Source organism: Solanum tuberosum, unplaced genomic scaffold (assembly GCF_000226075.1).
Source record: "Solanum tuberosum cultivar DM 1-3 516 R44 unplaced genomic scaffold, SolTub_3.0 scf00890, whole genome shotgun sequence".
Lineage (NCBI taxonomy): Eukaryota > Viridiplantae > Streptophyta > Magnoliopsida > Solanales > Solanaceae > Solanum > Solanum tuberosum.
The window spans coordinates 1-13,863 of NW_006239838.1; positions in this window are offsets into that span (position 1 = coordinate 1).

The window sequence follows — 13,863 nt, forward strand, 5'->3', positions numbered from 1 at the left end:
TTCATTGTTACAAACCTTTAGTAGACGTCTAGAGTCTTCCTTCATTTTTCCATTAAGTAGTGCTTAGTTTTTCTCAACCTATGGACAGTTAATTTTTTGTGTTGGTTATAGAATAATATCTTGATTATTTTCTTGGGAAAATGCATAAGTACCCTCAAACCTATGCCCGAAATTCCAGAGACACACTTATATTATACTAAGGTCCTATTACTTTCCCGAATTTATTTTATAAATAATTTTCTATCCCTTTTCAACCTACGTGGCACTATCAACCAGATAGCTTGAAAAAATTGTCAAAACGCGCTGGGCCCCAGAAGATAGTACCACGTAGGCCGAAAAGGGATAGAAAATTATTTATAAAATAAATTCGGGAAAGTAATAGGACCTTAGTATAATATAAGTGTGTCTCTGGGATTTCGGACATAACTTGGGGGTACTTATGCATTTTCCCTATTTTCTTAGTTGATTATAGTATGTATTGTTTTATATTGTAAAGACTCCATTGACAAGATAGAGTCATTTTATAATGAGAGTAAGACGGTAGAGGTTGAGACTATTGGGAACAATTCCTTAGGTGTTACAAAAACAATTGTAAACCTAAAATTGGGGCTCAAGTTTTGGGGAAAGTTTGGAAAAAAATCTATAGAGGTAGAACGTGGCTTTTGCCTCTCTTTCTCACGCTAAATACTTGTGTTAATTTATATTCCCCAATTTATTTGCTTCGTGCATAGTTGCTCAAATAACTTGGTTGTATAAGTTGCCGTCAAACTAACAATTGTTATCAGAGCCAGATCTTTCGATAAAGATTTCACCTTAAAAGACTACAGATGATTGCACTTGTTGGAGTTCAAGAAGGTCAATTAACAACAAGACCATCATGCTTCAATAAAAAAATACAATGGCTGGTGGAATGTAAGACTTTGTTATGAGAGAAGATCTTGAATTAGGAAATATTATCAGGAAAGGTCTCAAAGTCCCTTCTACAATAAATGACAAGGCAAATAAGACTATTCCAAATAAGAGGGACGAATAGAATAATAAAGACATCAAGAACATTTAAAGTGCAATACCTCGGATTTCGAAAAGAGAATAGGTTGCATGAATTTCGGCTAAAGGTTCAAGTCTACGAGTCTAGTCTACGGTTCATAGACCAGTCTCATAGAAATGGGAAAATAAATTTTTGATAATCAAGTTTTAGTACCTCATCCTACGGATGACCAGTATGGTCCTTTGAGTGATCTACGGGTCATAGATGGGTTCCGTAGAAGCAATGCAGACTTAGTGATATTTTTGGGGTTAAGGTTGAGTTTTATGGTTAGGGTCTACGGACCGTAGGAATTCCCATGAGCCGTAGAAGGGTCCCGTCAAGTTGGGTAAATTTTAAGGTCTCATTAATTGGTCTACGATTGACCAGTACACTTTTTACGGTCTGTAGGTCACACCCGTAGACCAATTCCAACAGTTATTTCTTAAGGACTTTTGGGTCTTTTCCTATGTGTTTTAGGCCTATGCTATGTCGTTTTGGCCTCTATCCTAAGCCCTATATAAAGACTTTAACTCCTAAATCTACCCACTTTAAACTCGTTCTCCTATTTCCCCAGAACTTAACCAAATTCACTCTCTCAAATTCCCTCTCAACCTTCAATTCACCATTCATCTTAGGCTTGGAGTAGCAAGGTATGTGGGAATTCACCTATGGATTTTTAAAGGCTATACATTTCTTAGGAAAAATGATGCTTATGATGTTAGAGTGATTTAGAAGAAAGTATCAATGTTGTTGTGAAAGGTTTTCCTCACATACGAATATGATCATGATTGTGAAAGGTATTTCTCACATATCGATTCATATTGGTAAAAGGTTTTCTCACCTATGCTTGAGTTGTGTTTTAAGGAGCTATTCTATATTTTGACTTTAAGATGCGGATTGGTATTCATCATTGTCTTTCCTATGTTATAATGATAATTGATTTTTATATATTCTGTTGGGATTTGGACTTAGCACCAAGAGGGCTTTGAGGTGGAGGCTCAAATAAGGTAGTCTCTAGTAGCAACCTCTAGTCCCAAACTGCGTGCCCCCGTAGGATTGTCTTAAATGACCTAGCTAGTAGATCTACTTTAGCAAAAGATGATGTGTACAGATTCTACCTTGGCAAGTGGAATCCTCTTCTTTCGGTATGAGGGATATACCGCATTTCATGATATTGTTCTCATGGTCTTATTGTCAGTTAATATAACGACATGTTTCCCTCGTTATGGAAAAGCCAATGGGAAAGAAATTTGGGCCAGAAAACTTCCAAGTAGTAATTTGAAAATTTCTAGCCTAGGCCAGACTTGGACAAAATTTGAGTCAAGTGAGGTCTAGTAAATCTGGTAATGGATGGGGGATTAAATTATGAGTTTGATCACGTGAGTGGATAGCCAAGATGTTAAGGAGCCTATACGGCTTTACGGAATCGAATTCGGGCAAGTAGAACTCCCGAAACTGATCTTGGTGTGGAAGGATTGTTTTAGAACGTCCAGGTTTGAAGGTGAGTTGTGCAATGGGAGCTTGGAACTCAAATTTCGAGTTTCTGTCTCTGTGCAAACCGTTGAGGTGGAATTAATGGGCCGTTGTGGCAGGACAATCGCGACTTAAATCAGGGAAAACCCCCAAAATCATTATTTTCTGTAAAACTTCATTCTTAAGAGCTAAGGCACGATCCAGAGCAGTTTCTCATCAGATTCCAACAACTTCTAGCTCCAAAGGTAAGTTAATTACTACCCTAATCCATAATTCGATTCTTAGAACTTAGAATCTTGGGTAATTATCATTGGGGGAGAGTTATGGCTTGAAGTTGATGGTGGGAAAAGCTCTGGATGAACATTAGGATCATTGGATTGGCCTTAGGTTAATAATGTTGTTATTATCTGGGTAAATTAGATCTTGTTTAGTGATCCTTGCATTAACTGCTTGTTTTAGATCAAGAACGAGCTGAAACACTCTGGAAAGGGAAGGCTCACGTGTCTTAGCAGTATTCGAGCTTGATTTCGAGGTAGGTGATGGTTCAATTTCCTGATTGTGTGATATATGTTTGTTAACTGTTTCATTGTATACATGTGTGTATGTGAATAGGTAAACATGAACTGAATCGAATGAAATTAATATGTATGAACAATTGCATGCCATAAACTTGTTGTTGGTTGTGCTGTTATGTACATTGTTTTATGGGTGTGATTGTGATTGTGATTGTGTTGATTGAACCGAGTGTCATGTTCTGACACATATATTGGACCGGGTGTCACATTTCGACACAAATATTGGATCGGGTGTTACGTTCCGACACATATATATTAGATCGGGTGTCACGTTCCGGCACACATATGTATTAGATCGGGTGTCATGTTCTGACACACTAATAGTTTGGGTGTGAGTTCCATGAGAGAACCACTTGTGATTGTTACATTTATATTATCTGGCATAGTTATTGGGAAATTGTATGTTGTTCCTAAAATGATGATTGAATTGTACGGTCTGTATATGTGTGTTTACTTTGTGGTGATGACTTGTTTATATTGCGCTCACCGGAGTAGCCACGTGATCCTACCAGTACATCATGGTTTTGTGTACTAATATTGCACTTGCCCGTTCTTTGTTAAGTACAGGACATCTTCAGGCAGCTACTGACAGACCTTAGTTAGGAGATCATTGACCGAGATCGAATTTGAGAGTGAGCCAGTTCTTTTAGGCTGCCATGGATCCATCCCTTGGTTTAGTCCATTCTTTTCAGACTCAGACTAGATCTTTAGACATTTACTTATGCTTAGATTTCAGGGTTGCACCCATTTTTCTTAGACTTGTGGATTATTAGAGTTTTGGTACAATGACTTTCAGTTCTAGGGGTTGAATTTCCGTGACAGTTGTTTGTTTAACTTTCGAAGTTTATGGAAACTCCTCATTTTAATTCGTCATTTAAACCTGTTTCTGTATCTTTAAATGGTTTAGTTTCTTTAAGTTTCTTGGTTGGGTTGTAGTTATGGTTCTCCCACCGGAGGGTTAGTGTGGGTGCCAATCACGACGATTGGGGTCGTGACAATTAAAGCTAATATCCCACAAATATGAATATGTTTCTTCAAGGTTTTCTTACGTCTCTTATTTTAAATGCATTGACCATATCTTAAGAAATATATGTTGTTATTTCTCTCAAGTCTTTAAATGTTCAAATGTTGGTCATGCATTACATGTTTCGGTTATCTATGTCATCATATATGTTTATGTATATTATTCCATACTTAGTACATTACATGTACTAATGCATACTTGTGCATACATTGCCTCATTAATGTAGTGTCTGACACTCCTACCTCTCACACTCCTAACTAGTTGATCATCTTACTGGATTTGAAGAGTTGGTGAATCCTCATGTTTCGAGGACCGAGACACATTTACTTGCTTTATGTATTTTTAGTTTTTGGATGATGTATGTGGTGTGTGAGTTATGTATCAACCACTTATTTGATATTTTAGATGATTTGTTGAAACTATGTTAGACTTTCTCTTTGCCAAACTTTTTGTTTTTATGAAAATGCTTCTTTGAAATTTATATTTCTATTATCTTGTATGATGTGTGCTAAGTTACACCTAGGAACCTTCAGTGCGGATCCTGAGGCTTCTAGGCTCATCCCGAGCCTCCATGTAAAATTTGGCTTTAATTGGAGGTTAGGTGTGAGATCCATTTTTGTCGAAACTGCCTTTTTGGGGAGTTTTGACATCTTTTGTTGAGTCTGGAATACCAAATTTGGTGAGATAGTATATCTTGTTTCCATGCACAGATCTCGAGTACCCCGTCATGGGTTTTGAGAGTTGGGTATTTATGTTGATGCACCAGCAGCTAGTGCAGGTGACTTCCTTCGGTTCGATCGCGATGAAGCCTCCACGAACGCAAAAGGCATTAAACCTAGCCATAGCAATCGCATGGCCTCTTGGTCGTGATCGCGAAGAGTTGTCCAGTGGCGTTGACCATTTTTTGTCATCGTGGTCGCAGATATTGACCTCCGTGATCATGGGGATCATTTATAATGTGGGTCGCGATTGCGACCCTCTTGTGTGATCGCGGTTAGTATTTGTCTAGACTTTTAATTAAGACTAGAGCGAATTCAAATCTTATTTCAAAGGTTCACTTTGAGGTTTTGAGAGTTATACACCTCTGAATTGAATGATTCTTGTTGGATTTGGTCTGGATAGTACCTGGCTTCGTATTGGAGTGATCAGAAAAGTGCGCGGAGCATCGGGTCGAGGTAATTCTCATTCCAAAGGGACTGCTTGGCTTCATTTTTATGTCTTCTTGTTTTTTTTTTTTTTGCTTGTTGTTGAGTTATGCCCCTCCGAGCCAAAAATTGTGTCCCATTTTAGGACACAAGCTTGGTAAGTTAATTATGACCTTTTGACAGATCAATTTTAGAATTTCTGACGTGAGTCTTACAATTTTATTTTTGACTTGATTTTGGGTTTGTCTCCAATTATTATATTTTTGGTGTCAAAATGCTTATTTTGATATTGTGATTCTGTTTTTGATAGCATGGCAGTGATCAGAAATCTTTCAAAAAGGCAAAGCTCTATAATCGTGATTTGCAAGTATATGCGATCAACTTTTGAGGTAGGCTACGACTTACAACTTTAGATTGAGTTTGTGTTTGTGATTAGGATAGGTTTCTAGGTTGTTTTATGTTTAGATATTAGAATTCATGTTTTAGGAGCCTTCCGAGTAATAAGGATCATATTTATCTAGTTGTCTTGATTCCTTCATGCCTTGTGCTATCTCTTGATTCATTATGTTGCTATTGGTAGTTGATTCATGTTTTCTGATTAGAAATCATGTCTTAGGTGGTTGTTTGGGTTTTTTAGAAAGTGATAGCATGTTTATTTCATATCTTTTGATCATTTCTTACCGAATGGTCTTTGTGGGTACTTGTTTATGATTATTGGAAGTTTGTTATTGGCCTTAGCTTAGGTGTAGGCTAGTGATTGTCTTAGACTCGCCTTTTGGAGCTGATAGACTTAGAATCTCTTCGAACAACTTAGCTCCCTATATATTTATGTAGCAAACTTGGTTCTAATAGTGTGAGTCTTAGCTAGGTGGTAACTCAACTTCGATGACCTTTCATTTATAATTCCCTTTCTACTACAACCCAAATGATTCTCAGTTGTGGTTTTGGGCTTCATTCGATGATTCGGGGTTGGATTTAGTTCAGACGTAGAGTGGTTCATTGAAAACTTAGGGGAGAGCGTCGATCCACGGTATCCTTATGATGGTGAGTTTCATATGGACTCTTCTTTGAATGTTCGTATAGCCGTAAATTTAAGGTTTGGGCACACCGTTCTTATAGTCGCAGATCAAGGTCTATGCATATGATCTTCAGCCGCAGTTCGAGATTCGAGTATATTAGCGTTTATTGAGTTGATTCATAAAGGCATGGTTCTATTAGGTTCTTTGGGCATCTTATCCTCTATTTGACGTATGGGCTATCACTCCCCCAATTTTTGATTCATAGGTTCTTATACTCGATCTATAGTTGTGGCTCTTTTGTGTACTCGTCGGGCTTATGGGGAACCATTCGAGTTATTTACTTTAAATTGTGTGCAGTATACCTTCTGAGATTATGGGGATCCAGTTAAATTTTAGCTAGTTACTTGCTTTCCTTTTCGTATAGTTCTGGACTCGTGTGCACTTCAGTTTGTTATTTCTCATTTTTCATTATAGTATTTACCTTCCAAGCTCAGTCGGCCTATGATGCCTACTAGGTACCTGTTGTTTTGATACTCATACTACATTCTGCATATGTTTTCATGATGCAGGTCTAAGAAACAGTTACCAACACTAATATCGAGTCAATTGCAGGAGGATTCTGAGACGAGGGTGAGATTTTGGCGTTCTAGATCATACATGTCTCCTTCTATTTAGTTTTGGCTAGTCTTTTGCTTTTGAGATAATTCTATATATTTTGATCCACTTTTGGGACTTGTACTCTTTTATAGTAGTTATGTACATGTAACTACCAGGTTTTGGGATTGGGTCTCATTTTGTTGTATATATATATATATATATATATATTTGTTCTTAGTCTTATCTTCCGCTCTGTCGTTTAATTATATCATGTATTTCTTTTTTTTGGTTGTTTCTTCCATGTATGTTGGCTACTTGTCATTTCGAGCTTCGGGTTGGCTTACCTACTGGTGGTAATAGTAGGTGTCATCATGACTTGAGTTTTCGAATCGTAACATTCAATATTTTAGGGATTTAACATCATCCCTTCCTTCGAAACTACATCCCCCAAGAAGGCCACCGAAGTTAGCTAGAATTCACATTTTGAAAACTTGGCATACAATTTCTACTTTCCTATGATACTCTGAACAATACGAAGGTGTTTTGCATATTCCTCCTTACTTTTGTAATATATCAGATTATTATCTATAAACACAATCACAAAAGAGTCCAAGTAAGGCTTGAAAACCCCATTCATCAAACTCATAAAGGCGTGCAATGGTTAAACCGAACGACATTACCAAGAACTTATAATGTCCATATCGATTTATGAAAGTCGTCGTAGGTATGTCTTATGGTCAAATCTTTAACTAATGATAACTAACCCTCAAACCAATCTTAGAGAATACTGAGGCACCTTGCAATTGGTCGAACAAATCATCAATGCGAGGTAAGGAATACTTATTACGAATAGTGACCTTGTTCAATTGCACGTAGTCTATGCACATCCTCCTTCTACCATACTTTTTCTTTACAAACAACACTGGAGCACCCCAAGCGATGCACTAGGACGAACAAACCCCTAATCTAAAAGTTATTGAAGTTGAGTCTTGAGTTCTCTTAACTCTGCTGCAACCATGAGGTAGGGAGTGATAGAGATTGGATGAGTGCCCGGCTCCAAATCTATGCAAAATCAATATTCCTATCTAGAGGCATGCCCGGCAAAGTCGTAAGAAACACCTAGAAAATATGAAACTATGGGAATTGACTCAATGGAAGGGAACTCTGCACTAACATTCTGGAGATGAGCTAAGTAGGCTAGACAACATGTCCCCACCAGCCTTCTCACACGAATGTAGGATATGATATTTAATGGCTTAGGTCTATACAAACCTTCCCACTCTAGCTTATCTCTACTCAGAATCTCTAGAGTTGTTATTTTAGAATTATAGTTCGAAATAACATGGTAAGGAGACAACCAAGTCATATCCAAAATCACATCAAAATTCACCATATCCAAAATGACAAAATCAATCCAAGTCTACAGACACATAAACATCATAGAAAAAGAAGGTACACATGGGTTACTACAATGGACTCTCCAACTAAGGTAGCAACATAAATAGGGGCATCAAGCACATCACAAGTCGACTCAAGTCACAAAGTAAAACTAACATATACATATGAATAAGTGGAACCTGAATCAAACAAAATACAAGTCAGTCGGTCACAAACAAGAATAGTACTTGTAATCACGACGTTTGATGCCTCGACCTCTGGCATACCTGGAAAGGCGTAACACTGAGCTCAGTCATCATTATGGGCAACCCCTCTACCTAGATGCACCATTCCTCTACCAGCATTACCATTTCATCTTCCCCCACAGACTTCCTAATAATTAATTCGTCCACTATGCAAAAGTCATTTGGCATTACCAACTCCAGTTGTGGGAACTACAACTCTAGTCTACCGATATACTGGTTTACATGCCGAAGGATAAGGGCATTCCCTCCTAAAGTGGCCTACCTTACCACAAGTGAAGCATACTCGGTCAAGCGAAGGCTTTCTCGCTGAGGAATAGGAAATCCACTGGCCACCCTGATCCTGAGACTACTGGGTGACCCTAGAATAGTTATCCATAAAAGCGGGCAAGGCTGGCTAAATCGGACGGGTTGAATATACCTGCTGACCAGAACCCTTTGAATAAGAACCACTATAGTTCCCCATATTCTTGGGCCCATTAGTCAATGCCTTGGTCTGGACAACCTGTCGAACTCCTTCAATTTTCTGAATATAGAATTGTCACGCCACGAGCCTACACCTTGGGCCGGACTGGAACTCGAGAACCATTGCTGGCCCCAAGCGAACGAGCCTACACCCTAGGCGGAACTTGCACTCGAGAACCATTGATGGCACTAAGTGAACCTTTAACCTGGCTTACTTACTCAGCAGTAGACTTTAAGCATTAAGAAAAGAACTCAAATGCAAGATTTGGTCTGGCTTACTTACTCAGCGAAAGACTTAAACACAATAAATAGTCTCAAATAAGGAACTTATGAAAAAAACTTAGAATGTCTTTAAAGAAACATTAAAACTAGCCAAGATGGCTACTCAAGTCTCAAAATATAAGCCAATAATAAAGTAGTGACAAATGAACTAACTGACTGACTATCTATGAAGCCTCTAATAACTGAGATGGATGTTAGGACAAAACCCATGACATCCTAATGAACTAAATACTGAAAGCAATAAAAGGGATCCTCCGGAAGCAAAGAGGCTCACCACAAAACTCTGAAGCTCAACTAGAATCAACGATGCGCTGGATATTGATCTTGGTTACCTATATCTGCACCATTAAAAGATGCAGGCCAAATGGCATCAATACATTAAATGTACGAGTTTCCTTTAACTAAAAACTAGCTCAAAGGCTCTTTTGGAAATCAAGAAACCTAGTCACAACTGAACTGAACTGAACTCATTTCAATATAAAGCAGTATAAACAAGTGCAATATAAAGAAAAGATTTTTAAAACATGGCTAACAACTTTGTGCATTTGGAAATACAATAGTAACTCTGATGTGTATGCAAGGATACAATATAACTCTGAAATATATATAAAAATACAAAATGATACTGCTATGGGAGCTTCTCTAACCGACAATCATCACGTAAGAGCTATTGTGATGATACATTATTTTGTCTCACGCTGCCAGGGCCGTCATGTACCTTGCTGAGGGTATAGAACCTGACTACTAAGTGGATCCACTAGTCTATGCTAAAAATCACTATGGAATCATCTAAAAAGTATGACCCTTTTCTACCCATGATGGCTACATGGTTTATTAGGGTTGGGAATTGTCTGAACTCTCCCCCATATCGGTGTTCAATACTACTCCCAAAATATATTACTAGCTCTTATGTTTAAAAACATACTTCTTTCTATGGTTTGAGATAATTGTTCAAAACTTAGCTCAAAGTTTATCTTGGAAAACAAAGTTTCCTCTCTTGCTTAATTGTGAAAGCATTTACTCTTTACTGAAAACTAGCTCAAAGGCTCTTTTGGAAATCAAAGTTTCCTCTCTTGTTTAATTACGAAAACAATTTATCCTTTGGGAATATATAGTCCCCATATACTTTTTTGAAAAAATGAACTTCAACTCTTACTCTTTACTCAACTCAAAATTCAAGTCTTAAAACAAAGTTAAAACGTTTGAAAAAGACTTTTGGAAAACTTTATGAACTTCTCTTGACTTGACTCTTAACTTATCTTGACTTGACTCTTAACTTTCCTTGAATTGAATTATGGATTCAAGGCTCATGATCTCATGTTATTGATGATTTCATGTTGTTTAGACGTACCTTAAAGTATATGAATCAACTACGAAACATAGGTACGTTTCAAGGGAACTAGTACGAAAAGATATGGGAAGAAGTAGAAGACATGGCGTCCCTGGCGCTCTGAGTGGCGTGGGGCACCAGGAGCAAAACTTCAGAACTGAAGTTGGGGCGTGCTGGCTGGTGCGGCGCCCCAAGCCCCAAGCCCCAAATTTCAAAGACACTTCTGGGGCGCTCTGGTTGGCGTGGCCCCCCAGGCCCCTGCCCAGAAATCCCCGACTTTTCTTGGTCGTTTTCAACTCTACAACCTCTAGTTTTGATTGGTTCTTTCCCCAAACACTTAGATTCGACTACATAACCAAAATATACAAGAATCTACTCAAAATGACACCTAATTTCATGAATCAAAATCAAGAACTCCAACAATCAAAAACCCAATAGAACTTCAAACAAATCCATCAGGAACTCAATTTCTAAACCTTCAAGAATCTAAATTCGCTGAAATAAATCATGATTGGCGCATGGGTGAACTAACTCAATGCTATGTGATCTCACATACCTCGTAGGGATCACCCCTTGACGAAATCCACAAGCAAAATCCTCAAGAACGATGAACCTTGGCTCTTTCTCCTCTTTTCTCCTCTTGCGTTCTTTCTCTAAAAACCCTAGCGTGAAATCTTTGAGTGCTTAAACTGACCAAATTCAGTTTAGACCCCTAAGTAATTACCAAAAACGAATTAATTTAATTGAGTAAGGAAAAGACCATAATACCCTTCTAAAATCCGGTTTTGACTTTCCTTATCTAGACAGCCCAACTTCAAAAGGGCATATCTCCCTCGTACAAACTCGAAATCGTGCAAACTCAGCAGCGTTGAAATATAATTCAAAGATATTTCGTACGGTATCTTGTAGCACACCTAACTCATCCTGACCTAGGAGTTATGGTCATTTGAAGTTGACCCAAAACTCATACTTAACTTAATTTTGCCAAACTTTCCAAATTTGATTATTTCAAATACGGTTTCTTTCTAATTACAAGTATTTCTAGTAGAGGGGTGTTACAAGTACATTACATCATTGAAGCTCCTCCCAGACGAAGTCATGTGTACTCATAAGACTTGCACGCCAGTTTTCATTCCCTTCACATAGAGGTGGATCCTCTCCTCCTCGATGCTTACTAGTTGAGTAATATAATGGGACATGGCGTGAAATTTGACCTCATAGGCTCCAACAAATAAATTACCCTGCTCAAGGCCCCAGAAACTCATCCTTCTTTCAATCTCTCGGAGTACGAGGCACATATGTCTCCAGAAACAATTCAGAAGATACGTTTTTCTCTTTCTCTCCATCACAAAAAAAACATTATGAAGTAATCTTCAAGATTTAGAAGATCAAGTTCTTCAATCAAGCTATTGAAATGGAACAAGGCTAATTCTCTTACCGTTCTTATAGATTCATATCTCTGTCTAAATAATTTACTTGTAATGTTGGATGAATTCTATAAAGCTTTCTAACACTTTTAACTCCCCAAAAGCTCGATCGTTCCGGCAAGAATTTAGGCAAGAATACAATTAAATTTTGCTTAAAACATGTTCGAAGTCTTCACATAAGTAAATTCTTGTTAATCACCTTATAGATTATTTTTCCTTTTCTTTATGACTGTGGTGTCTGGGCCAGCTTTCACGAACCTCAACTAATTTCACTGGATACCTGTCACCTCCCACCAATAACAGGTGCCATGTAATTCTGTCCACCAAGGCTAGGACAGATGGGAAGAATCACCTACTATTTTTTTGTCTCCACTGAGTTTTGAATCTGAAACCTCAGACTCTCAACCACTTCATTGACCACTAGATCACACCCGTGATGTGTTAATCACCTTATAGATTTTTCTAACAAATGTGCATATCCTCTAAAATACAATGAGATATTTTGTGCTCGGAGCATAAATTAAGTCGAAACACTTCATTGCATGCGTCATTTACTATTAGATGTAATCTTTCCATATTCTTACTTAACCGAACTTTTTTAATTAAAAAGACAAATTTTATTTAACTAAAGTTTGAAGAAGTGATTATCAACCTCAACATATTATATACTTTACTACTAGTTAGACACCAAACATGATTACGCTAGGCATTTACTAAATACAAAATGATAATAAGATTAAAGAAATCTAGAAGTGGGATATGGCGTCATTTCATTCAGTTTGCTAAAATCACATTGAAAATGTTGTTTCACAAATTTATAATTCTTTTTATGCAAAACCAACGAATACAGACTAAGAAAAAGATTTAACAACTAGTTTGAATTAAAATTCTTATTATGTTGGTACAATTACTTCAGGTCTAATGTTAAATATTCCAGCATTTTTTGAAATATTTCTAGTTCTTATTATGACTATACGGGATATGTTGTTTATGTCTAGGAACTTAAAGCTCAATGTGAAATACAAACATTTAAGGTAAAAAAATAAAATCCTTTGGGGTCGTTGTGTTGATAGTTAGAGTTATGTAGACATTAGTAATTACGTATAGATTAATTGTGTAAGTAGGAATTAGTTATGCATATTTTAGTTATATATTGTTTAGTTATTTCATCTTCTGCCTTGCATAAAAGAATAGAGAAAAGGCAAAAGAACTCCAATCCTGTGAGCTATACTCGGAAATCCAGTGACACGTTTTATCTCTATGGGGCCTATTATCTCCCTATACTATTTTGAAATGAAATAATTACCACCTTAATTAAGGAATCATTATTTGGTTGTTTGTAATTAGAATTATTTACGTATTAGTTATGTGGTTTTATTTATGCAGGTATTAGTTATTTCATATTCTAACCTGAATAAAGATAATACTTTAATTTTCACATAACTTATACATATATTAATTATGTGATTTTTTACATTGCAAATCAAACATCACATTAATTTTACATAAATAACTTATTTCCTAATTAGTTGTCAAACACTATATAACCTATTCAGAAATTAATACATAAATAACTTAGCTGCTAAATACCCCCAACTGTGGGTACCATGAAGAACCAATTCTTGATAGGCAGAGAAATACACATACTGTCATGTGTAATATCACATTTTCTTTTAATTTCTTTAAAATATACTTTTTTTTTCTTCCCTTTATATTTTTAATTTTAAAATCTAATATATTCAACCAAATCCAAATATCAAGATGAGGAAAAGGACAATCATTATAGTTCTTGTATAAATTTAAAAGCTATTGGAGGTGTGATGAATAGATTTGAAGGTTGTTGAAGTTTTTAAGTTGAT